General features: G+C 47.3%; 1 protein-coding gene across 11 annotated transcripts in view; it reads right to left on the reverse strand.

Annotated features, from left to right (window-relative positions):
- The window catches only part of ATP2B2 (ATPase plasma membrane Ca2+ transporting 2), a 367,384-nt gene extending 341,572 nt beyond the window's left edge, over positions 1 to 25,812 (reverse strand). For 3 of the 11 annotated variants that reach the window (XM_045990373.1, XM_045990372.1, XM_045990371.1), the window contains exon 1: positions 25,736 to 25,811. The gene's annotated coding sequence lies outside the window, so the exon portion shown is untranslated. Of the gene's footprint in view, positions 1 to 25,735 lie in introns of all 11 variants that reach the window. The other 8 variants (XM_045990363.1, XM_045990365.1, XM_045990358.1 and 5 more) reach the window with 4 other exon arrangements.
- Between the last annotated feature and the right edge of the window lie 1,018 nt (positions 25,813 to 26,830).

A 26,830-nucleotide genomic window follows, 5' to 3' on the forward strand; every position in this document is an offset into this window, starting at 1 on the left:
ACAACTTTGCCATCTAAAATGTAGCACCACATGGACTGGCCTCAGTTTCCACTTGTTGCAGGCTTAGGTGAAAGGCAAGTCAGGTTATAGGGGTTGTCACAGACCAGTGTAGCTATCTGTCCCCATGAGATTTCCCCTTTTAATGAGCCTTAAAGTGACCCTCATTCCTTGTGAGACTCAGATCAGATTTTGCTGGGGTGCATGGTCATGAGATCCAGCTCTGGCCCTCGCTAGTGGTATAACCTTGCACAGACTGTCCACTTCTTGATACCTTAGTGTTCTCAATCAGAAAGTGAGGACTGTAATTTGTGACTGGGGTGACAGCCCTTTTAGGTCCCACTCTGTGCCCCACAAATGCAAGTACCCGGTGAGATGCTAATGTTTCTCCATGATTAGTAGAAAGTTTTTTCCCACATTCTTCCACAACAGAGCATCTTGGAACATACAAGTTACCTGGAGAGCAGAGAGAACTCTCAGAACTTGCCTGAGGCTGATCTCCTGCAGGTGGGATGTCCCAGTCAGCCCATTCCTAATGTCCTTATCCTTCCCTGAGTGGCCATATTCCCAGGCTAGGTCCCATGCTGGTGGTCCAGAGACCCAGCCCCAGGTCATTTGTACCTACAGCCCCTATAACACAATGGCAATCTCTCCACTGTGTGCAGGGACACCTCCCCATTTCCAAGGCACGGTCATATCTCATGCACCCCTACTAATCCTCACAGTTTGGGAGGCAAGAGTGTCTCCCTATTTCTCATACAGGGAGATTCATGTACAAAAGAGTGAAGGGTCTGACTTACTCACTGCCCTGTCACACAGATATTCATGAGGCACCTGCTGGGTGCACTGTGCTTGGTCCTCAAGCTACAAATATAAGAACAGCCTAAATAGCAACTGGTAACATTTATTAAGCACCTGCTACCTGGCAACAATTATTAGGCACCTACCATATTTAAATGTATTAATTCACATAATCTTTACAACCACACCCTGGGAGGCAGGTGCTATTTTTATGCTCATTTAACAGAGGGAGAAGCCTCAGGGCTTATCAAGGTTAAGGAATTTGCCCAAAGTCATACTGTTAGTAAACAGAGGAACCAGGATCCAAACACACAGTCTGGCTTCGAAGCCTACAAATTTAACTATTCTGTTACTCTGGTCCTTACCTTTGAGACTTTGCAGTTTAGTATGGAGAATTTATGATCTCCACGTACACAGTAGGTGCTCAACAAGTGTTTTTTAGGTGAATGGATGATTGGCAATGTAAGGTGATCAGAAATGCCTAAAGCAGTCATGGAAGTCTTCCTGGAGGAGGAGGCAGTGGTGAAGATCACGAGAAATGAGTAGGAGTTCATCAGGACTCTACATCCATATTCTGTCCTTTTCAGAAGTAACACTGATTGTATAATGAACAGAGACTGATGAAAAGGGACCTCAGCAGTATGAGGTCCCCATCCCTGCCTTGCAAAGTTCTGCCATGAAGGATTTTCCATCTGCCTCCACTACCAGGTCTGAACTCCTCTTTGGCCTGCATCCGACAGCAAGTTCTGAGCACGGAATCCCACATAAATGCAGGTGTTGCCTTAGAAGGTAGGGAGGGCCCCAAGATCAAAACCTAACATGGGAAACGTGAATCAGGGAGGTGCAGAAACAGATACTGGCTAAGAACAGGGGTTTGGGCAGATAGACTTGGTTCAAATTCCAGCTTCCCCATTAACTGGCTGTGTGACCTCAAATAAGTTACTGTAACTCTCTGTGTCTCAGTTTCTTTGCCTATAAAATGATAATACCTACCTAGTAGGGCTGTCATGTGATTAAGTCAGTCAGTAGACGTAAAGTATTTACAAAGCACCATGGGAAATGCTCAGTAAATTCAGCCTATCTTTTAAATTAATATTTGAAACTTGAGAGCTTTCTGGGAAGACAGAGCAGCTGCATGAAAGTTTGTGAAGAGGATGAACTCTGGACGGGGTGGAGAATGTCCCTGTGGACTCTCAGTATAAGGACTTCTGACCCGGGCAGAAACGGGGCCAGGTGGGCAATTTGGGCAAATAAACCCAAGAAACGAAAGAAATCCCAGAATTCTCCATATGTAGTCTGGTCTGGCTACAGAAGGACTGAGGGAGAAGGCTGCATGGGTCAGTCTGTGAGCCCAATGGCTTCTGACAGGACAACCACAGGTACCTGGCAGGAAGCAGTCCTGCAACTATAGTGATGATTGGAACGTGAGATGGCCCTGTCTGTTCTCTGTATGTGCATAGTTCATAGACTGCAGTGTGTAGACTGTATACTGCTAAGTGCTGCACACATATTAGCTCTCTGTGGAATCTAATATGCTAAAAGATGGGGGTACAAAATGAATGCGGATACTAATAATGATCGAACACATGCCCAGTGAGTCTTTGCTGTGTGTACTTCACCTCCATTATCTCATTTGACCTTCACAACATCCATGCCAGATAGGTACTATTATTGGGTCCATTTTATAGATGAGAGAACTGAGACTCCAACAAGTTGATCCACTAAGGGGTAGTTCTGGGATTAGAATCCAGGTTTGTGTGGCTGCAGGCCATGTGCTACTAGCCATATTTTGTAATCCCAAGGGTGAATCAGAGAAAGTAGCTCTGGCAGGGAACATTATAATAGTAGAATTATAATAGTAGAAAATGTCCCTGGAAGATAGGAATGAGTGTCCATGTTAAAAGAACTTTGTGGACTGCCCATGACTTCAAGCGGAATAGCAGTGAGGTGATGAAGTGATTGAATAATACAAAGTCCAACCTCAAGATTCTCTGCCCCTCAGAGCAGTCCTCAGGAGGAACATGGGACTGGTTCCTTCTGGGCTGCGACCACTGAGAACATCAACGCCAACACCACTTTCAAGACTGGTGGAGAATAAGCCAAGCAAATAGGTCTCCCTACTTTATTTCTCATTTTGACCCAAAGCCTTATCAATTGATTTACAATCTTTATTAGACTGTCCCACTGACACTGTGCGCTTTTCAAAACCTCTCTGCCCTTGCTGTCAGCATCTACTATCAGCCATGCCCCAATCTCCAGCACAGAGTGGTCTCTTCCCAATCCCATGGGGTTTGGGTGAAGCTGTCAATTCTGCTCCTCCCCTGGCCAATCATGGTAGCCCATCCTTCTGTCTACAGCGATTGGTCTAAGAGGAAGGCACATGACCCAAGCTGGGCCAATCCCAGTCCAGGCATGAGATTTGCTTTCTGTACAGGGATGAGAGAAGGCTGTTTTTGTGTAAGTTTGTGAACTGACTATAAGAACCACATCAGCCGTAACTGCTTGTGACCATCTGATCTACCATGGGGGCAAATCTCTGAGAATGAAGCCAACACTGGAGGCGGAGCTGAAAGATGAAAGAAAAACTGAGCCTTCATAATAGGATTTGAGCCTCTGGATTCAGCTGTGCCTGATGCCCCCACCTCTGTGCTTTGCAGTTGTGTGAATCAATACATTCACTTTCAGCTTAAACTAATTGGTGTTGCGATTTGGCCACTGGCAACTGAAAGACTTCTGTTAAATACCACTCTCAAAGGATTCATCAATTAACTGTCTCATGCAACAATGATCTACTTAGTACCCATTTTGGGCCTGACACTGATACACTATCTGCCTAAATGAAAATTAGGATGAAGATTTATCATCTCAGGATGTTTGGGGTAATGGGACCTGGGCTCTGAGAGCAGGCTCTAAAGACAAGTGTCCACCATGCCTGGGACCAGGTCCAGCTCTTAGGAGCAGGTTTGTGACAATCATAACCACAGCAGGGATCATACTAGCAAGGAAAGCTAATCAAGTGTGTGGCAACAAGTTCCAATAGTGATCACTGCCAACTAAGTGGCACAAAGGTTTGTGCCTCTTACTTGGGACAATGACAAAATCAAGATGATGGTTGATTTCAGCTGTTATGAGTTCATTCTGGAAGACAGTCAGCATGAGGCTTTGGATCAGAGAGAAAAGGGGAAGGGAAGCTAAGCCAGAGAGAGCATGAAGGTTCACACTTCCAAAGGAATTTACCAGAAGCTAAGAATCACTTAAGACAAGGTAACAGACTCTCTAAATCAAGATCACCCATGATGTTCTGCAACTCTAAGGTTTCTCTCTTAGACCCACCTTCTTATCTGTAAAGTGGGTGTATTAACTCCCTACCATCTAATCCTCAGGGTTGTTGCCAGGATCAGACAAAATGCCTTATAAATGGCAAGGACCAACGCTTGCTTTCCAGTGTACGCAGGTACCAAACGGAAGGACTAAAATCTGTCCTGTGGAGTCAGACCAGTAAATGTGCTTGCCATGGCCAGACAGGGGTGAAGAGGTACAGAACAAAGCAGATTATCTTCAAGAAGGCGGCTGAGCAAGCAGAGCACAGCTGTGGGTTTTGTAGAAATGACTCTTGGAAAGCAAGTACTTGCAGGCATCCCGTGGAGATTCTAGCTGAGGTGCCTCACTTCACTGTGAGATTGCCAGACCTCAGCTAAAGGCATCATCACCTGTCTGAGAGAGAAAGAAAGGGTGTGTGTGGCCACATTCACCTCTGCTCAGGGCCACATGGACCCAAGGCAGCCAGTAGGGTTCACTGTCTGCCTACCTCAAAGTGTGTCCTGGGGCTGCTCCTGCTCAGAGGGGGCGCATTTTCCTAATGGGCGCAAAGGCGCCCTACAGTCTAATAGTGGACGTGTGCGTGAACAAATAGGTACAGGAATGCATACACACACGAGAGCAGCGGGGACCTCTGTATGAAAGGATAAGACGGACAAATCTTTGGCAACTAGAATTCTTAATCTTCACTAATTTGTTTTCTAAGCCCCAGTACAAAGACTTCCCATTTTTAAAATTAAATTTTTTAAAAGATTTTATTTATTTGAGAGAGAGTCGTGGAGGGAAGGGCAGAGGGAGAGGGAGAAGCAGACTCCTCACTGAGCAGGGAGCTCAGGACTCCATCTCAGGACCCCAGGATCATGACCTGAGCTGTAGGCAGATGCTTAACCAACTGAGCCACCCAGTTGCCCCAAATTACTTTTTATATGACATCTGGATTTTTCACTCAAACACACTAATGGACAACCTTCAAACATCGATTTTGAGCAGAAGTGACTTTATTTTAACAAGTGAGTTATTCTCCTCTCATGGTTAAACTATAAAATGCTAAATCTTTCTGTTCTGCCTTCCTCTGTCCCTCAACTTCCTCTCCTCCCTTTTGATTGCCACTCACCTGGAACCTCATGATTGCCCCCATTTGAACCATGTAGGATGGGAACTTAAATCTGTGTAAACAGAGAGGGAGGTCGATGCCTCTCTGATAAAAGCCAGTCTGGCACATACTGTTCTCCACAGAAAAGCACCAAGAGACCAGTCAAACTCTCTAACTGGTTTCCTCACAGCAGTGTTAGGCATGGAGAGAACAGGCACTGTGTCCTGGAACCTCCACGAGCCTCTGTGACGAGTGTCTCAGCGGAATAGAACCACTTCTGTATTTTAAAGTGAGCTATTATTAACTAAGCACTCATGATGGCCCTGTGCTTACCACATTCTCAGTAAACCTCCACAACAACCCCATTTGACAGATAAGAAAACTGAGACCACGTCTTAAACAGTAGTTTCTCTGTCCTCGGAAAGATAAAACTAAGAACATAGGAAGTTAGGTGCAATTGAGGGGAGCAGCTAGCTCTGGAACACTGGGGTGGAAGTGGTATGTGGCGCCTGTGCCACCTACCACATTCGTTTCCCAGATGCAGAGAATGTGGCCCAAACAGGAGCCTGGAGTGGTGGAGAGGCACAGCTGGGAGGACTGGAGCCCTGTCTTCTGAAAGCAAAGGGGGCACTGAGAACCTAGGGCTGAGGCTGACCTCTCTTATGCATGGCCCAAAGTGGGGATAGAGAGAAGCCGCTTCTACGTGGAAGCCTCCCTAATATACATACGCCCTAAGAAAGGAAGAGCATGCATTTGGAGAATCCATTCTGCCTCTTAGGGGGGCCTTGGGTTGATTATTAACCTCTCTGTACCCCAGTCTCCTCACATATAAAATGGGAACAATACAAACACCTTCCTCAACGTGTTGCTGTTGAGGATCAAGTAGGACAAATTATAAAATGCTTAGCACATTATGTGGAGCATACCAAGTTCTCAAGTATTTTTGACTTGGATTATCTTGGTGGGCTTAAGAGTGCTCTTAATGCCTCTGTTCCAAAATGAATGAAATAGAAGATGCTGTGCCAGTGGCATTTCAGGTCAACACTTCTCTCCAGTTTTAGAGGCTTCTGGGACCGACTTTTCAGTCTTAGTGAAAAAAAGAGTTGGGTGATAAAATGATGAAAATTAAAAGGGTCACTGGGACTCAGGATATGTGCTGGTTATTAGTTAAGTGGCTTTAGAGATATTAATAACGGCCAACTGCCAATATTTATTGACTACATCCTATGTGTCAGGCACTTGTTATGCCCACATATATACACATATATATTCATTATCATTATTCCTGTCATATATTCATTAAATTCTCACCACAACCCCCGTGAGGAAAGTATCAGGTGTTTTTCCTATTCACTTTTCCAGCCTCTGTTTCTCCAGTTGTGATGGAGGCCAGAGCACATTCACCCACCTCATAGGGTTATCAGGAATACATAAAAGACAAGATACATAACATTCTAGAAAAAAATGAGGGCTGTTCCCTGCTGCCAGATGTCAGCCAGTCTTGTCAGCCAGTCTCTGTGGATCTCCAGCCACAGAGAAGGCCCCAGTGGCTGACTCTGGGAAGGACAATCCCCAGATGTGGCACCTGCCTCTAGAGAACCCGCCATCCATAGCATGTTGTCTTGAGAGCACAAATCAAGAATAATGGGCATGTGTTACTTTTCAACACCTTCCTGTACGTCCTTTGCCTCAAATTCCTACTGTTCAAGATCAGAAGGAAAAACATTTTGTTCAGAAATTAGTCCGAGTCCACTTCGGCTATAGATTTGTCCCTGATGCTAAATGCTAAATGACCCGAGTCCTCCAACAGAGCCACCAGAGAAAGGAAATTCACTCTCAGAGGGGACAAAGTTAAGGCAAACAGACTTCCAGCATGATTTATCACTTTCCAGGTCACCTATGGCCAGCCAGCAGAAGCAGTCAAACCAGCAAAGTCACTCTGCAAAATCTGCAAAGTGCTTACTCACAAATATGCAGGCCATTAATTTACCCTGGGCATCGGATGGTCAAGATGGAAACCTTAACTTGACTGAGGATGGAAATACAGTAATGAGAAAAGGGGATGCACCCCAGAAAGTGTCAGGGTGGTCTTTAGTTGAAAAAGTCAAAGGGAAGGGATCATGAAAGTCTTTCCCTTCACTGCACTGATGTGGAAACTGCTTGGGTCACACTCATGCTGTCATTACCTTGTATGAGGGGCTGGGAAGGAGGGCAGGTCCATGAGGGGATCCACTTGGGCTGTGTATGAATATCAGGTTTGAAGGTGCAAGACCATCTACCCATTGGTTAGCATTATCCAGCTAAGGGGGTTACTTGGACCTTGCTGCAGATCTAGGTAAGAAACAAAGCCTTGAGTTATCTAGTGCACATCTCAAGATATTCTACTAGATCCATCACCCTGAGCTTCCCTTGCAGTAGCTCCTGGGCTGGGGTGGGAGGAAAGGGTGGGCTTTGGCGTGAGTCAGGACTAGGGCTGAGAATGGCCTTTGCCATTATGAACTCAGGGGAAGCCACCTCACTGCACTTCAATTTTCTCATTTGTGCAATGCCAACAGTAATGTCTATCTCACAGAATTCTTAGTAACATTAAATAAGATAAACCCTTTCCACAATAAGATAACTCTGTGATAAATAAGATTTCCCAGACTGAAAGATGCCCTGGGCCTGTAAAATTAAAATGTGAAACAAAACCAACCAATCCAACAAAGAAGAAAACCATTAGATGACTCAATCTAGTGCTGCCAAAGACAAACACTAAAAATGTCCTTCTGGCCTCAGCATCATAGAAAAAAGGCCATTTTAGCACAGAAAAAGTAGGAAAGTTGCAATCTCAGGACAAAAGGCCTCCTTTCTCCTTAGTTTTATAGAAAACTCCCCACCGGCCCCCTGCTTGCCTCAGACCAGAGAACCCTGCTGCAGACCAGCATTCTCATGCAGTTGCTGGGAAACCACTAAGATGATGTACTCTGCACATGGAGGGAACCTGGTGGATATTAGTGCTCTGCCTTATTTGTCACACTCTGCCTTGCTTTTAAGGTATTTACCGCACATCCTCCACCCTGGTGGGCTTTGTATGGGCAGGACCCAGATGCTCTACAGAGTAGGTGCTCAGTGAGGGTGGGGCAAAAAGAAGGAAGAGCATTCTAGACAGAGCAGAAGGCCAGTCCCAGTGATCAGCAGAGATCAAAACTGAATGGAGGGAGGCCAAGCACCCACCCATATACACCAATCCATTCCTGCCTACCCTCCACCCCCCAGCATACAGAGGATTCAGTCCTCATGCTGCAGAGCAGAAACAAAGCTCTGGGGACAAACTGCAACAATGATGTTCATGTCAAAAGAATATGAGTCTTCATTTTCAAACGGCAAAGTGGAAGAGGGACTGGGAGGGAGCTAAGTCTCAGCCATGACTTTGTTCACCATCTGAGATTGACACAAAAGAGGATACACTCCTGCTTCTTAAATGAGGTTCCTTTAAGATCAACAGGAGGTTCAACATCCAATCCACATGGTGAGGCACTGTTACTGTGGAGCATTGTGCTGTCATCCTCTTAACAGCTGACACTTGATAAGCCCTCACTTGCACCAGTATAAACTAAAAGAGGGAGGGAGGGAGGGATGAATAAATGGATGGATGGATGGATGGATAGATGGAGACAAGGATGGATGGGTGGATGGATGGATGGAAGGAAGGAAGGAAAGAAGGAAGGAAGTTGAAATGGATAGATGTATGGATGGATGTATGGATGGATGATGGGTTGATAGATGGCTAGAGATAGATAAATAGACACGGAAATGTATCATTATCTCTTAATCTCAAACTTACTACTCTTTCCATTTTTACAGGAAGTTTGTTACTTGCTCTAGTCACTCACTCAGTCTGTTAGATGACTTTACATTCCCTCCCTTTTGATGATTACACTGTGTGAGGCAGATGTGTACAACTTTTCTTAGAACCACTCCAGAGATAGAGATGTGGCCTTGGTGGGGCCCAGGGCTCCCCTGCATACAGCAACAGCACTGTACAGAGAGAAAGAGAAAGGCAGCAAAATCGACTTCTGGAAGAAAGTCTTTCACTTCATTATGGGAAAGGTCATGGTCTGATAATTCTCACCTGCATATGAATTAAAATATGTCCAAACCCATTTTAGAAAAGCTTTTGTATCAAGTTTTTAAAATTCAATCCATAATCACATATTAAGTAACTCTTTATTCACTGGTGAATCCCAAATACCTAGTACAGCACCTGACATACAGTAGGTCCTCTGGATCTCTATGGAATTTTCTGGATCTTTATGAAATTTTCTACTTCCTGAAGGCTGACTCAGGGTCTCTGGTTCTTCCTAACCAGATGCTTTTAAGTCAAAATGGGAATATTTCTTTTAAAACAAGAATGGAAGCAGCACAAGCCTTGGGGGTAAGTTCTGGTCAAGCTATTTGCAGTAAACTAAATTTGCAGAAGGCTCCTTAGTTTCTTGGAGACTTAGGGTCTCATCTGTCAAATGGGAATAGAGATATCTCTCATTACAGGACTGTTCATGAATAACCACATAATAGATCATGCCTTGAAGGAAAGCATTCCAGGCTCTGATACCATAAGGTGGGATCCGAGGGCCCCAACCATTAACCCACTCTCTCCTCGTGGGTTTCCATGCCCCATATTCCCGAGCAGCTGTGGGAGAAACAAACCAGCAGCTCCATGTGGCCAGGGGAGGGCCTGGGCCCCTTCACTGCTTCCAGCTGTGTGGTTCTCTAGTTCCACCGTCAAGATAGTACTGTAGGGCCCTTAGGCTTCACCCAGACAGCCTGTGTGATTGGCATCCAGCTCACAGTTATTTTTTCCGGTCCTCCACACCTGTCTACCTGGGTCCTGATACAGTCAAACAGCAAGAGGGGAAGTGCTCAGGTTTATCCATGACAATGAACTGCTGCTTTTCAGAGAACCACACTAAATATAGGTCCCCTTCCATGATGCATGGGCCCAGCACCAAAGGCCAGCACTGGAAGTCACCAGCAGGTTCCCACAGTTTCCAAGTGACTGCACTTAGGAGATGCTCAGCAAACATCTGATGATCAATTAGTATTATATTTCCATTCCTCTATCCCAGACCTGGACACAGAATAATGGAGATTTTCCATCCTTCTATGCCACAAGTACATGAGCCCAGAAATGTTAAATTCCCCAGGGTCACACAGCAGATCACACCCAAACCTTGATACCCCAAGATCACAGTCTTCCTATGAAGACTGGGAGGGTAATGGTTTTCCTTATATATATATAAGGGGTCTGCCATCAATGATGGGGTTACAGGTGTTGGGAACTTTTCCATGCAGTGTTTCCCTTAATCTCCAACAGCGCTACTTTATCATCTTCACGTCACAGTTGAGAAAACGGAAGTCCAGAGAAGTCAAATGAGAAAAAGTGGAAAGGCAAGACTTGAGCTCTGGCATTCTGACCTGAGTGTATTATATTGGTTGGCTCCACAAAGGTTTTGATGAATCCTATTAAAGTCAGAAAGAGAGAGAGTGAGAATCAGTTTTCAGTTTTTTTTTTTTTTATTAATTCAAAATCTGCAAATTTTTACAAGACATACAAACTTGAGGAGCTTGGAGTTGGAGAGCTAACAAAAACCAAGCCAGCGTGATTTTGATTTGTGCTCCAAGAGCGGACAGAGTTAACAGACAGATGCAGGCATTAGGATCTGCTTCGGCGGAGGGAGCCTAAAATAGCTGCTGTCCTATTCCTTGCCTCTCTCTCCAACCGTCATTCATTAATTTCTGCTTTGTGGGCACCAAGGCTCACTGGTTACAGACAAGTCATCTGGCCTCGCAGCCTTTTTCTGCAGCAGGGTAATAAATGTTTGCAAGGACCCAGCAGGAAATGGATGAGGGAACATGTCGAGGTCATGATCATAGCTTCTGGTTGCCCATGGTCCAGGGGGAATCCCCGAATCTGGAATGATTCCCTCCATGACCCCAAGAGCATCTTCATGCTACATCATCTCAGCCAGCACTTGGAAGGATGGTTTGTGGTCCTCTGATGGAGACTTAGGTTCCTGGGGAACACTAAATGAACTGTGTGCCTGCTTCTTTACTCTGAGGACGGTGATGGGCCAAAGCCACATGGCCAGGACCAATCACAGGCTCAAACCAGGCCCTCAAGACATATTTAGTGAATGAACAAATGAGTGAGTGAATGAGTGAACTGCTTTGAGTCTTGGTGTCCTTGCTGGTTAAGCCATCCTACCACAGAAACTCTCCTGTGGGTTAAAGATGAACACAGTCTTTTCTCTTACTTTAAAAGCTAAGTGTTGTACAAGTGGTTCCTTGTGATTGGAAATTCAGCACTTGCCTTTCAAAAAATCTCAGCTCATATCAACTCAGCCAACAGTCCCCAAGGGTCTGTTCTGTGTTCTGTTCTAAGCCACACTCAGGGGTTGCCGAGATGAAGATACACAGCGGGCTGCAGGAGCTCTGCATCTGAGAGGGAGGTGCCTTCCCCGTGGATCCCAGGACACACGGTGGATTCCCTAAGGGACCAAGCGGGGAGCAGAGAGACAAGAGAACACATACTAGCCCCCTGTGGCACTCCGCAGGTTCCAGGGAATTTCTCTCTGTCCCACAACAGATTCGTCTGCTCCCAGCCATCTATCACTGGGTGCCCAAACATTGACGTGCGGGGCCGGGGCCTGAGATCAGACAGAAATTGTTATGAACATCCATTTTCCTCCAAACGGGACTGATGGGGGATTAAATGAGACAAGGCAGGCAGGTGTTCCTGACATGCTGCCCCACGAACCACAAAACAGTGAAATCACTACACAACCAATATCCAGTGTGAACAGGTAAGACCTAAGCCTTGATGATTGTGGCTTCTCAGGGTTGGTGTGGGAAATGCACTGGTGATGACAAAGTTGAAAGAAAAATATGTGGTATCCTCAAGGTCAAGGGTATTCAGTCAACATTCCGCAGCTCTCTTGGGGAGTAAAGCCATCACTGGGCCTTTGAGTGATCTGTGCTGCCACTGGGCAACTGACAAATGGGTACAATTCACTCTTTCCTTCCAGATATCTAAGTGCCTCCCAAGGGCCAGGTCTGCTCTAGGGTGAGGGGCACTGCAAGGAACAAAACAGCCACAACTCCCTGCCCTCGTGGGCCCGATATTCTAGGGAGCCGGGCTGGCTTAAAAGTCAGCAAAGTGTACAGTGAAGCTTGGTCCTCCGTTTATTTGATCGTGGTTCTTCATTCTCTTTTTACATAAACACCTGATTCTGCTTCTTGCTCTTTTCCCTAGGTGATATGCTCTGGGGACAGAACCTTATTAGTACACAGAGATATGGGTCTACCTCATTTGTTTCTGTTGCAATGGAATTTCTTGGTGTAGCTACTCTGTGGTTTATTTAACCGGCCCCCTATTTGGGGACGATCACTAGAACGTGAACCCCACATGAGCAAGGACTTGGACTCTTTTGTTCATGGTTCTGTCCCTAGAGCCTGGCATAGTGCTTGGCACACAGTAGGCACTCAATGAATGATTATTAGGTGAAAGAATACATTTGGGTTGTTACCAGGTTGTTTCCAATGCTTTGGTATCAAACAGTGTCAATGACAAAGTTTCGTGGGGCAGGAGACCATGTCTCTATGACAGACACGAGCAATAGTGTTCATTTGCGAGGCCAGGGAGTCTAGGTATTTATTTTTAACTTTTTGTATGGAAATGATTATAGATTCACAGGAGGTTGCAAGGAAATGTGCAGGGAAGTCCCAGGGTCCCTTTCCCCAGCCTCCCCCAAAGTCAGCGTCCTGCATAAATCAAGTACAATATCAAAACCAAGAAATGGGCATTGGTACCCTCCACAGAGCTTATTCAGATCACACCGGTTACACACACCCTTGTGGGGGTGCACACACCCATGTGTATCTCTATGCCATTTTATGACATGTATCCCTGTGTAAACACCACCACCACCAAGATACTCACTATCCCATCACAAGACCCCCTTCCTCCCCTCTTTATGGTTATGAGCCCCTCTCCTCATCCCCAACCCCTGACAACCACTAACCCGTATTCCATCTCTATGTCATTTCACTAATGGACTCATGCACTATGTATGCTTGGGGGACTGGCCTTTTCCACTCCTTCAGGTTCATTCGTCCAGCTGTGTGTATCGACAGTTCATTCCTTTTCACTGCTGAGTCGTGTTCCATGAGCTGGTCATACCACTGTGCTTGTAACTCTCACATGCATTTTTAATTCTAACAGATACTGCAGAATTATGCCCTTGATGGTCCAGGGCATGGAAACTCTGCTCAGCACTGACTATGGCATCTATTTCCCCCTTTTCCTTGCTAATACTTCAGAATGTCAAAGGTTTTCCTGCGTCTCATGAGTGAAAATTGACCTCTCTTTGTTTGGGTGGCATCCATTTTTCTGATTCCACAGATAGGACTCTTGTGGAAAACTCTCTGCCCAGCAAGGGGGTCCCGGGGGCCAGGTAGACTTTGGGAGGGAGGGTTAGTCACTGTGACAGCCCTGGAGACCAACACTGGTGCTGATGGTGGTGTAAACGGAAAGCACCCAGTTAAAAGTCTGCCTAAGTGAAAAACCCTTTCCAGGGTACTTTGCCATCAAGAAGTGCCATCGTATTTCCTCACTCCGTGAATTCGGGGCAACCTTGTGACTTGCCTCAGCCAACAGAATATGCTGGAAGTGACACTACACCAATCCCGGACTAAGATCTCAAGAATCCTGGTGTGCTTCTGCTCTCTGACATTGCCATGTGAATGAACCCAGGAGAGCTCCTGGAGGACGAGACACTGCGTGGAGGAGGGATGAGCTATCCCTAGGCCAGCCCAGAGTTTGCCAACCGCCACACGCGGGAAAGAGCCCCCAGGATCAACAAAGTCCCCTACATAACCAAACGGCAGACCACAGATATGGGAGGAAACCCAGCCAGGACCAGAAGAACTATGCAGGTGTCCTGTGGATTTTCCGGCAAGAGTATGAATTTACTGCTCTAAGGCACCAGGTTTTGGGCAGTTTGTTAGGTAGTAACAGCTAACTGATATAGCAGTGCAAGAGGAAAGGCTCCAGCCAGACAAAGCTGCCCGGGCTCAGTGACAACGGTGCAAGATGCATTTGAAGGAGTCTCTGGCAAATGAAGTCTCAGATATCTCTGTTCCAATATACAGAAGTCCCAGACAAGTTCCCCCTCTCAATCCGGGGCCCTCAGCCACCTACTCCGAGTAAGCAACTTTAACAACTTCTGTCAAAGACAGCTCCCGTCTTAATGTGGCAGTGGGTGAGAAACCCAAAGCGGCGAAGATGCCCCCTCCCCAGCCTCACCCTCGGAGACAGGGGGTTTGCAGTTAAAAATACCCTTTCCCCTCCTCTCAAACATGGAAACTGTCCAGGGTCAGCCTCCCACACACTTCCACTCGATTTCTGACTCTGGTTATAAAACCTTGTGCCTAAAAATAGATTTCTAGGGGATTTCATAGACATGTTCTCAGGCATAATTGCAGTGTTCCTGCAAACTTCGGAGCAATTCAATTTTAGTCTTTGAACACACACTCTTCAAAGCCCAGCCCCCAGGTATTAAGCATCAGGAAGAGCCGTGATTGATTCCTCTCCCTCTGATTCTCCCACAAGGAGGGCAGGTGTCAGCTGCAGCTCTTCCCAATGCACTCCTGCCTTATTTGGTTTTAGTCATTCATCCATGTGCCCACCTCCAAATTGCCCAGCCCAGGGTTTGCACACCTGCCTAGTCCTTGCTGTCTGCCTGGCCTCTGGCTCCTCCTTGCTCTTCCTTCTATCCTCTGCCCTTCCCTTCCTCTGCTTCCCCAGCACAGAGTCAGTCCCAGACACCCCCTCACTCCTTTCTGATCCCATTGGTCATTGCAGCCTCCCCCTTCTACTTCACACATGTGCAGAATTTAGAATGAGGGAGGATGCTAGAAATCAACTGGCCCAACCTTCTTAGTTTACAGATGAACCCTGGAAAGCCAGGATGGTGGGAGGGTTGAAGTTAAGGTCAAATGTGGTGGCAGTGACCAAGGCAGAAGTAGAACCCAGGGCCCCTACACTGAGGGAGTCACCTCTAGCTCTGGTTAGTTACCCACCAAGTTCTAAACAACAGCAACAACAATACTGATAATGAAAAATACATGTATTAAATCCTTACTGTATGCCAGGCACTGGGCATACATTTAATTATCAACATTTTATAGATGGACAAACTGAGGGATAGAGAAGTGAGGTGTCCTGCCCAAGGTCACAGTTATTAACTGGCAGATCGAGATCTGAAGTCAGGTTTGATGCCAAAGGCTACGGCTCCTCAAGCCTGCCCTGAATCCTGTTATAAACCCCTCTTCTATTGGGATGTTCACCTGCATTTTCACTGCACCATGCATTTTCTAGGCCCTCCTGTCAGTTTTTAGGGTCCTGTTCCTGTTAACGCCACTGCCTGCTGGTCCTCAGTGGGCCTCCTTTGGCCATCATGGCCCCTTTGCAGAGGGGAGCCAGTTTTTCAGAATGGGTTTGCTTTCTTAGACTAACTCCACTACTTCCTGGCCCTACTGTTGGGCAAGCAACCTCACTCGCCCTCTGAGCCTTAGCTTCCCCGCCTACAAAATGCAAGAGAGAATGGACCACCTCATGGAGGCACAGGAAAGATAAGATAACATAAATCCAAGTAGGATGACCTGCACACAGTAGGTCCTCAAGAATGAATCCCCTTCAGGCCTAGTCAATGCCTTCCCTGCCTCAAATCCATCATGCTCCCATCCATTCTCTGAGTACACAAGTGTTTTTCTCCACTACCCACTCCTACCTTTCATAGTATCTGGTACCTAACGGGCCTCATCCTACTTCTCTGGGCACCTATGGAGGCATTTATCTCCCGTGGCATGTCCAGTCTGTGCCAGAGTCCAGGCCCTAATTCCACATCTTTTTTTAGATTCAAGTGTCTTCTCCACAACTGCACTACAATATCTTTGAGGGCAAAGCTGTTGTCCAAAATACCAAACCCAGAGCACTGGCCTTCATTAATTCCATCAATATCTTCCTCAGTATCTACCATGTTCCAAGTCCTGTCCTAGCTTGCAAAGGGCACTGGAAGGGATAAACCCCAATCCCCTGTCCTCTCACAGCTTCCAGCCTAGTGGGGAGCCAGGAGAGTGAGGGCATAGTTGGGCAGACTCTGAGGGCTGCCTCCCAAGGGGCCATTCCCTCCTCTGTCTGGCAGAGCTCTGACTATGCCCTCAATTGACAGCTTCAGAGCTAAGTCCTGGCCCTTTTAAGCTTTTGGTCCCATGCTCTTGGCTATGACTGGTTTAGGCATGGCTATGTGACCCAGTTCTAGCCAAAGAGACGTAAGAGGAAGTCAGCAGGGGACTTCCTGGGAAAGAATTCCTACCTGATGAAAGAAGTGCAGAGAAGCCTCCTGTCTTTTGTCTCCCAGGCTCTGTGACACCTGCAGGGAATGCTCCCAAAAAGAGAGCTCCTCCAGGGGCGCCTGGGTGGCTCAGTGGATTAAGCCGCTGCCTTCGGCTCAGGTCATGATCTCAGGGTCCTGGGATCGAGCCCCACATCGGGCTCTCTGCTCTGCAAGGAGACTGCTTCCTCCTCTCACTCTGCCTACCTCTCTGCCTACGCCTGCCTCTCTGCCTACTTGTGATCTCTCTCTCTGTCAAATAAGTAAATAAAATCTTTAAAAAAAAAAAAAAAAAAGAGAGCTCCTCCAGGCTGATGACTGCAGCAGGGGAGAAAGGCAGACCGTAGGCTACTGTGGTATGGATGAGCCCTGGAATTACCCACCTGCAGAGCTTTAGATTAGGTGAGATAAGAAAGGGTCTTACTGTTTGCGAGTGGAGTCACGGAATCCAAGTCATTGAAACCAAAAGCCAACTCCCTGGTTCAGCAGTTAACACACAATAGTTCATGCTCTGGGGTGGGGTGGGTGGGGCACCTTGAGGAAAAGTTTCACAAAGAAGTCACATTTGACCAGTCTTCCTTTTCAAGAGGGAGAAAGAGTTGGCCAGGTCGGAGGAGCTGGCATCTGCAAAGTCTGAAAGGATGTGTGCAAAGGAAAGGTCTGGAGCCCACACACTATAAATGAAGACAGCAGCTCCTTTTGCCACATCCTCTCCAGACCTCACTTTGCTCCTCTGTAAAATGGGGCAGAGTCCTTCCTCACAAGGTGGTGGGGAGGCTTGAGTAGGACTGTGCTCATGAAAGCGCTTGTAATTGCCTGGCCCTACATAAAACAAGGCTGTCATCTGCATTCAGCCTTTGCCTGAGGGATGGAGTATCTAAAGCCGGCCCCTCCCTCCAAATTTCCAGCATGCTGCAATCTCCCTTTCATCTCTCCCTTCAACCTTTTGCAGGCTGCCCTTAAATTAGAAATGATTTCTCTATCTGACTGTACCACAGTTCTCTTCTCTTCTTTCATTCTGGACAGTTTCACCTAATTCAGTGACTCCATTCAGGCATTCATCCTTAGGAGATGCCTGGCTGCATGCCCAGGGGTCCACACACCAGAACATTTATCATGGTGTTGCCTATAATAACAAAATTCTGGACACAACCCGAGTGCCCATCAGGAAGGAATATAGTAAATAAATTATGACAGGGCCACTTATAAAAGGTGAAGCAGAGATAAATTTATTGATATTTAAGATGTCCATATTCTATTATTGAGTGAGATAGGTATCAAAAAAAAAACCCCACTGTTTACATATCAATCATAGCAAAGACATTTGGCAAAATATTAGCAGAGATTAGCTCTTTTTAATGGAATTTTACTTATGTTCTACTTTCTTTTTTTTAAGATTTTATTGATTTATTTGACAGAGAGAGAGAGCATGCAAGCAAATGAGCACAAGCAGGGGCAGAGGCAGAGGGAGAGGGAGAAGGGAGCCCAATGTGGGGTCGATCTCAGGACCCTAGGATCATGACCTGAGCTGAAAGCAGACACAACAGAATGAGCCACCAGGCACCCCTATGTTTTACTTTCTTTATGCTTTTCAATATCACTTGCATTTTCTATAATCATTATGTAACATGTCTATAATCCACCAGTAAAAGCTATTTTTATTTTTAAAGAAAAAAAAAATAGAGAATTGAAGCTAAGATCTACCTTCTTTGGGCAATCTCACCTAAAGTCATGTGTGACAGGACTGGAGTATTTATGCTAGTTCTGCTAACTGGGAATCCGCTCCATGGCACCTCTGCTTGGACAGTGGCTGGTGTGGTGAGCTCACTATTATGCCAGGCCAAGCTCTAATAACTAGAGACTTCTCTCTCTTTCAAAAAGAATCTCACTCTTAGTCCTAATGCTGCCTTCTGTGCCTCACAGAACAAGCTTGATGCTTCCCTCTTCCCCCATGCACTTGTCACACTCCACCCCAGCCATTTATCAAGTGACATGATTTCCTGGGGGATGCCCCATTTCTAGGCAGAGAATGAACAAAAACCTAGAGATAGGCAAGCATCTGCGCAAGCATGCCGTGAACTTGTCCAGATGAGCGTGGGGGCACATATGGGGTCAGATAAGGCCAGGGTGAAATATATGCCATGTTAAGGAGACTAGCCATCACCTCCTAGGGCATGGTTCTCACACGTTTTGTATTCATAATACCTTCATATACTAAAAATTTGGCACCACACTTGAAGGAATTAAAGGACTCAAAAATACCTCCAAATAAATAGTGGTTATTTCAACTCGTTCCCTATCTGTATCAGTCAGAATGGGCCAGGTTATGCTGCAGTAACAAATAAGCCCAAAATGCCAGTGCTAAAAGCATGGTCTTCTCACTGATGCTATATGCACATTATGGGTTGGTTCGGGGCTCTTTATCATTCTCATTCAGAAATCGAAATAAGGGAGGCCACATCTCCATGCTGCTTCGATTGCCAAGGAAGGAACAGGGGAAAGTGGCCAACAGTGTGCTGGTTATTAGAGCTTCCACCCAGAAATGACATGTCACTTTTTCTCAAAATTCCTTGGCCAAAGCAAGACACACAGCCATAACAGATATCAAAACAGTCAAGGAAATTTACTATGTGCCTAGAGAGTACAGAGCTGGAAATATTTATCACTAATGACTACTGAAATTGCTACATTAAAAAGACGAGGGAGCAAAGAAAGAGGGGGAGGATGAAGAAGGCAAGGGAGCAGGGTATTTTATGATCCAGGCTTTTTGCTAAACACTCTACAAATCTCAACCCTTAAACCAACCCGATGCACTACTTTTATTTTCTCTCTTTCACTGCTAAGGGAACTGAGGCACAGAGAAGTTGAGCAACTTGCCCAAAGTCAGACAGGTGGAAAGAGCTTCATCCAGAATTTGTTCCTAGGTACTCTTAACCACCATTACATTACTGAACAAATAGTCAACTGCGAATCAGTGCCAATAAAAACATTCAGTTATTTCAGAATTCAGCTAGTTGCCCTTTGCACGGATTTGCTGAGAACTTTCCAGGCCTCATGTTCTTATCTACTCCTGATGGCAACGTTTGGGAGATTCATTCAATGTGGTATCTCTATCCAATGTCAGTTTATTGCACACTGTGCCTCTTATATCCCACCTACATGTTGGACCCTCTTTACACCCCTGCATCTCACAACCCACCCCCTCCCCCCAACACTGCACTGTGTTATGACTTCTGGACGTTCACCTCAACAATTCATTTCTTCAAACAGCATCAGAGGCACATTTTTCAAGTTTCTTACACAATGACGGCCCACCTGTGAGTTTTAGTCAACTGTAATCACTGCTGGGCAAGATGCCCTCATCTCAGGCTTTTGTTGTTGCTGTCAGGGCGTGGTGACTATTTGGGTTGTATAAGAAATCCATTCATCCAACACACATTTATTAACCATCCACTATGTGGTCAGAAAGTACAGTGACAGTTGGGCAACAGACGCTGGGGTAGAGGCCTTTGAGCACTGCCCCCCTCCCCCTCACACCCTCCCCTACCAGGGCATAACACATCACTGCTCTCCAACATCCTGGCCCCATGAAACCAGGAAGGATCCATTAGGAACATCTCCACACCAACAGGCTTCTTGCTACCCAGCAGACGTCATGCAGTGAGGGCAGCTGGGAACTAGAAACACGGGAGCTGGGTTTGTGATGTGACTTCATCAATGAGTAACCACCTTATGGGGAAAGGAAGCTGATAATTATCAAGCCATATTATAGGTTTGCTGTGAAGATGGAAAGAGAGAGAGATAGGTGAAAAGTGCTCTCTAAATGATCTGATGATGACGATGGCAGTGATCACTGCCAACAAGAAAGTACCTACTGTGTGCCAGGCACTGTTCCAGGAACTTGACTGGTCTCAATTCTTGTCATTCTTCACAAAAGTCCCAATAAGGTAGGTGCTCTTAGTATCCTGTTCTGCATATGAGGAAACAGAGGGTTGTTGAAGCCACTCATCCAGGATCACACAGATGTGATCAGAAAGTGACAGCTCCAGGACTCTAAGCTCAGCAGGTTGGCTCAAATGTTAGATGCTCTTGTGTACACTTGGACTATTTTCTCTCTAAATGTGGGCTGGACAGCTGTTGCTTTCCTCTTTTTGATTCCTCAGTACTAGTCTGAACTTTGGGGGAAAGGGGAGTGCATTCTCACCCGAAACCATAAATATTCACTCTATCCTTGGTTCTTTGTTGTTGTACATTGAATTGTGTCCTCCCAAGAGACATGGTGGAGTCCTAACCCCCGGTACCTGTGAATGAGACCTTATTTAGAAATAGGGTCTTTGCAGATGTAATCAACTTTAGATGGGGTCATACTCAATGAGGATGGGGCCTATTCCTAGTCAAGTATCCTTATAAGGTGAGAAAGATTTGGAAATAGAGACAGAGAGAGGAAAGACAGCTGTGTAAAGACAGAGGCAGAAATTGGAGTGATATAGCTATAAGTTGAAGAACAGCAATGATTGTCTGATTCCATCAGAAGCTAGGAAGAGGCAAGGAAGGATTCTTCTCCATAGGTTTTATTGGCCCTGACGATACCTTGATTTTAGACTACCAGCCTCCAGACCTGAAAGACTAAAAATCTGTTTTAAGCATCCTAGTTTGTGGTAGTTTGTTTTGGAAATTCTAGGAAACTGATACAATCATGTGTTGAGCATCTCCTGTATTCCAGACATACTGGGAATAGGACATTGAAAGAGACAGGAACTCAGACTTCAACACGTTCACAGTCTGGTGGGTCTAGCTTATATAGAACTCTGCTAGAGAAAAAAAACAAAAATAATAACTAAGTAGTGGTTTGAGTAGCAGGAGACATGAATTCTAGGTCTAGTTCAGCTGCCTTAAAATGCTGTGTGACCTTGAAAAAGTTGCTTTCCTTCTCTGGACCTATCTTTTCACTTTTTCTATAAATCAAGGAGTTGGCCCAGTTACTTCTCAAGGGGTATCCTTGCTTTAAAGTTCTATGACCTGCTGGGGTGAGGACAACCAAGAAGGGGCAGGGAAAGCATGGGCAGCCTCCCATACTCCTCCCATCACCCTCTTTATGGAGCTCCAGCACTCCGGGGCCCCAGAGCCAACCCTAAATCTGTTTACCCTGGCTTGCCTGTTCCTTCCCATGGAAACCACAGTAAAGTCTCCTGTCCATTTTTTTCTTCCTGTCTCCCTTTGCCTGCTCACAGAACCTGGTGCTTCCCTTGTGGTGTGGTGAGGCCCTTCCTCTTGGGAACTGTAACAAGCTGCCTTTTCAATGGCCATTGCTTCCAATCTATTGGCCTCACCATACCTACATCATAATAAACCTATATTTAAAAATAAGGACAATATCATCTATCTCATAGGAGTGTCATGAAATTTAAAGATTAAATATGGGAAAACGGTCTCTTTCACACAGCATCAGGCAAATGGCAGGCAGCTTTCAAAATGTTATTTTCTTTTCCCTCTCCCTATCCATATTCTTTCCCCTATGCCCTCCTACTCCCATATCTCTCTCCCTCCCAGGATTGGCTACATAGTTTGTGGGACTCAGGGCAAAATAAAAATGTGGAGTCTTCTGTTCCAAAAGTATTAAGAATTTTAATATGGTGACCACAGAGCGTTAAATCCAGTGTGGGGGCTCTTCTCAACACAGGACTCTGTGACTGCCTAGGTCAGGTGCCCATGAAGCTGGCCCTGTGTCTTCTGCCTTTCCAACCTTCCATCAAGTTCCCTTCTGTTTCTCAAATCTCTCTAGCCTGATTTTCCAATCCCAAAGCCCCAATAGTGACCCCCTACTTTTTTGTTCTCTACTAACAGATCAAATTTTTTAGATATCATAAAGTTTTTAATAATTCCACTTCATTGTGAAGGGAGGAAAGGAGGCCAGAATAAATTAATGAAAGTCTGAGAAATAAGACATTACTAAAGAAATGCTGTTTTATTGCCTTCCGATTTATATAGTGACAGAGGTGACATGGAGAGGCAGGAAGAGTGGAAGAAGTTGAAGCTTTTTGGATTTGATTTGACAAATAGAAAAGATTTCACTTATAACCTGTGATAAGCATATTCCCATTTTGCAGGTGACGCTACTAAAAACCGTCTCTTTTAAGTAGGTTAATATTTCTCTTGCTGACAATTACTTTGCTTGCAGAGAACTTTTTGATGCTACAGATGCCGGTAAATTTCTTCTGCAGTGATCCTATATAACAAAATGATTTCCCTGACCCTGCAGGCAATCTATAGCGTAGATCAGGTTATAGACAGTTCTTGTCAAAGGGAAATCCAGTCTAGCAAATTCTCTCTGCTCCCTTCCTTTAGGATGGTCACATCTTCAGAGCAACCTTCAAAGAGGCAAAGCTCAGCCCGTGCCACACTACAACACTCCTTGACTTAATCTTCACTGGCTGCTGCCATGTTTCGGACCTAACTACTGTCCTATCATAACTGGATCCAGACCTATTTGGGGGTGGCATCCCCCAACAGTGCACATGCCCCACATCTCCAAGCATTACCAATCTGGGCCTGGACTGCCCTCCCCCCAACCTGCACAGTCTGCCAAAATCCTAACTCTTGTTTCAAGGTTCAGCTCAAAGGTCCTCTCCTCTGGGAAGCTGCCTCTGACATTTCCAGGCAGAATCTGTGTGTCCGTCTGCCCCCACGGCACGTCTATTAGAGCATTTGTGCTCCTGACTCACAGTCATCTATACACCTCTTTTAGGAGGGACAGGGGGTCCCTTTGGGTCCTGCGTCTGGCCCATCTCTGAGGAGGCTGGGCAGCCCAACAGCCAAGCAACAGAGGAGGTCCCCGCCCCAATGCCAACCAGCAGCAGGCAGATGGGAACACCAGCTTCACAGCAGTGTGAGGTTCCAATCAGAGGATAACCCAAAAGTGCTTAGCACAGAGCCTACAAAAAGCAAGCTCAAAAAATATTAACAGTTCTCCCTGAACACTGGTATATAAATGTGAGGTCACAGAATGGCCACACATCCCAGTTTGGCTGGAAATTCCTGATTTATGCCTGTGGTCCTGGAGTTATTATTAATAATGCCCTCTCCCTTTCTCAAAAGTGTTTCAGGTTGGATGACAATTTATATGGCCACCTTTGACAGTTAGGACCAGGTCTACTTTAGTTACCAGTGTGTCCCTGCCACATAAGCAGTGCTTAGTACTTGTTAAGTACTTAACAAAAATGTATCAAATGAATCAGTCTCCTATGCCTAGCAAGTGCCTGGCACCTGGAAGGAGCTTTATAACCGCTAGACATGGCTGATTTCTCTATATTTCTAAACATCTTTTGACCCAAAGAAGACATGAAGCAAGGCTCAGTGATTGAGTGCATGAATGAATGAATGAACGAACAAACACACTCCCTCCCTTCTCCTCTATTGCCAGTAGTACATCTGGGGGAAGGAATGACATCTTACAGAGGTAGGAAGAAGACTGGGTCAGATGGAGGAGGTGAGGATGATGGTCTTCCCATGAGACAGTGGCGAGGGGGTGTCTCTTCCTGGGGTTGCATCAGGTCCCTGTTTCCATTTCCCAGCTAGAAACTAGGGATTGATATCCCCCATACACGCAGCAGGAAACCACAACCAGTGGGTCCAGTGGGCTCTTGAGGGTGCCGAGACACTTGCCTCCACCAAACATTGCAAATAAATTACAGGTGCTCAGGATTCCAGCAGGCGCTGCCTACTAGCAGCTGACATGGCTAGGGGAGAAGTCACCTAAATCTAGGTGCCAGAAGTAGAAGGAAGAGAACGGGAATTACTTCTGCCTTTCTAGGCTCATAAAGGAAATTTCACATGTTGGTGGCCAAAAATATTTGGATACAGACCATGCACCAGACATGATGATAAGAACTTCAAGAACATTAACTCAGCCATCAGAACAGCCCTATGAGGTAGTTACTTCCATTTTACACATGGGAAGTGAGTCAGGGTGGGAAAATGACTTGCCAGAGGTCACACAGCCAGTAAGACAGTGTCCAGAGCTCAAATCTCCTGGAAGGCAGGGGTAGAAACTGAACAGGAGTCCTCTCCATCCCTCCCCAACCAAATATAAGAAATTCCAGTTCTTGTTCTCCTGGTCTGGCTGTGTGACCTTGGGCCTGGCTCAACCTCTCTGAGCCTCACTTTCCTTTTCCAAGGCTAATGATCTAGGAGGTTAGGATATACTCCATTTCCAGGATATCTGCTCTTCCTGAGACCACAGGCTCCAGGGTGATCAGAGCCTGGGTGAGTCCAGGCATCCAAGAACATACTGATCCACCATGGAGGCTGGGGTGGGGGGATACCTCCTCCACCCATTTTCTGAAGGAGTCCCTGCTGCTGGGCTAAAAAATTAAGAGGCATATCTGAGAGCCCAACTGAGCGTGGGGCTTCAGAGCTCTTGTATCACAAGCTGGGGTACTGCCGGATGGCAGCTTCTGTTTGGAGAAAGGCTGCGGGAAGGGTGCGCGAAGCCAGAAAAATGCGAGGAAAGAGCTGCAGAGAGCACCTGGTGGAGGGTCCTCCTGCACTTTGGCTCTTAGAAGCTAGGACAGAAACCACCTTTGGCGGGGGTAGAAGCCCCTAGCCCAGAGTCAACGTCCATAGCTCTGGTCATTTCCCCAGCCTTCAGGAATCTGGGCCTGGAGAAGGGGGGGGGGGCTATACCGGGGGGACGCCAGGAGGAGAAGTCAAAGCCAGCTGAGAAGGAGGAAATGGGGGGAGGCTGTAGCGCTCTGGACGCCCCCAGCTTCAGGGCTGTTCTGAGCCCGGAAAGTTTGCGCGCGGCAGGAGCGCCGTGCGCCCCCTCCCAGCGCCCGCAGGCGCCGGGTCCGCAGGCGCCCACCCCGGCCCGCCCCGCCCGCCGCTCGGTGCCCGCTCAAGGTCACTGCTGACAAGGCGCCTGCCTCCGCGGAGCTAGGGGACCCAGAATGCGCTCCAGCTTAAGCTCAGACTCTGGCCCGCCGGGGGTTCCTGGGGTCGAGCGCGTTTGGAAAGGAAGCAGGCTGGAAGAGAGAGAGAGACCGAAGGAGAGGGGAGGAGGCCCAGAGCCCGGGCCCGGCCGCCCCTGCCTCACCTGCGTCGGCTCCGCGAGCAAGATGCTGCCGCTGCCGCTGCCGCCGCCTCTGGTGCGCGCCCGGCCCGGCCCGGCCCGGCCCGGCCCCGCTGCGGCTGCGGCTTCTCTGCCGCGGCTGCCCCGCGCTTGCCTCGCCCCGCGGCCCCGCCACCGCCCGCCTGCCTGCCTCCCTCCCGCCGCCGCCGCTCTGCCACCGCTGCACTGCGCTCTGCCCGCCTCCCTCCCTTCCTCCCTCTCTCCCCTCCCCGCTCCCTCCTCCCCCGCGCGCTCCCCCTCGGCCCTCCCCAAACTCCGCACGGAAAGCGCCCCGCGGGACCCAGAGCGCGCCGTCCCGCCCGCGCCCTCCTGCACGCGCACGTGCGGGTCGGCCTCGGCAGGGGGAGGGGTCTGCAGCCTCTCCGTGGGTGCTGTCTCCAGGTACCTCTAGTGCCAGCAGCCCCTTATTCTACCCCATCCCCACCCTTAGCTTGCCCCTTGGAGGGACCCTTCCCATCCTTCTCCCCCCAGGGGTCAGTATGTCCCAAGCCTCCCCTGCACAACTGAAACCTGTGGTTGGGGTCACACAATTTCTGGTGAATTGAGGTGTGGAGCCAGCATCTGGAGAGACCTAGCTTTAGGGGAGAGGGCTAGCTGGACCATTCCTAGGGAGTTTAGGTGGAGGGCACTCAGACCCTGAGAAAGGACTTGGGTAGGGCAAGGGCACCTGTTGGGCCCAAGCCTCTGGCCTCTCAGGCCAAAGGCCTGGAGGAGACCAGGAAGAAGCCCTGCCTGAGGAGAAAGGCGAAAACCCCAGACACACACTGAAAGCACCTCCTCAAAGCAGGCTTCCCCTCCTTGGCTCAAGCCCCAGGTCGCTGAAAAGCCTAGCTCTACCAGGAAGATTGGCCACCTGACTCCAGCGCCTTGGTCTGCTCCATGCCATCAATTAATCATGCCCGCTTGCTTATTTATTTATTGGCTTTATAAAAAGCCAAATGCACTGCTCACAGGAAGATAGAAGATGGGCTCCCATGGGGGTGGGGGGCAGGGAGGGCCCGACCAGGAGGACTCCCCCTCCCCAGGCCTCTGCTTGGTGAATAAGGAGGTAGGGCTGGT

Source organism: Meles meles, chromosome 20 (genome assembly GCF_922984935.1).
Source record: "Meles meles chromosome 20, mMelMel3.1 paternal haplotype, whole genome shotgun sequence".
Taxonomy (NCBI): Eukaryota; Metazoa; Chordata; class Mammalia; order Carnivora; family Mustelidae; genus Meles; species Meles meles.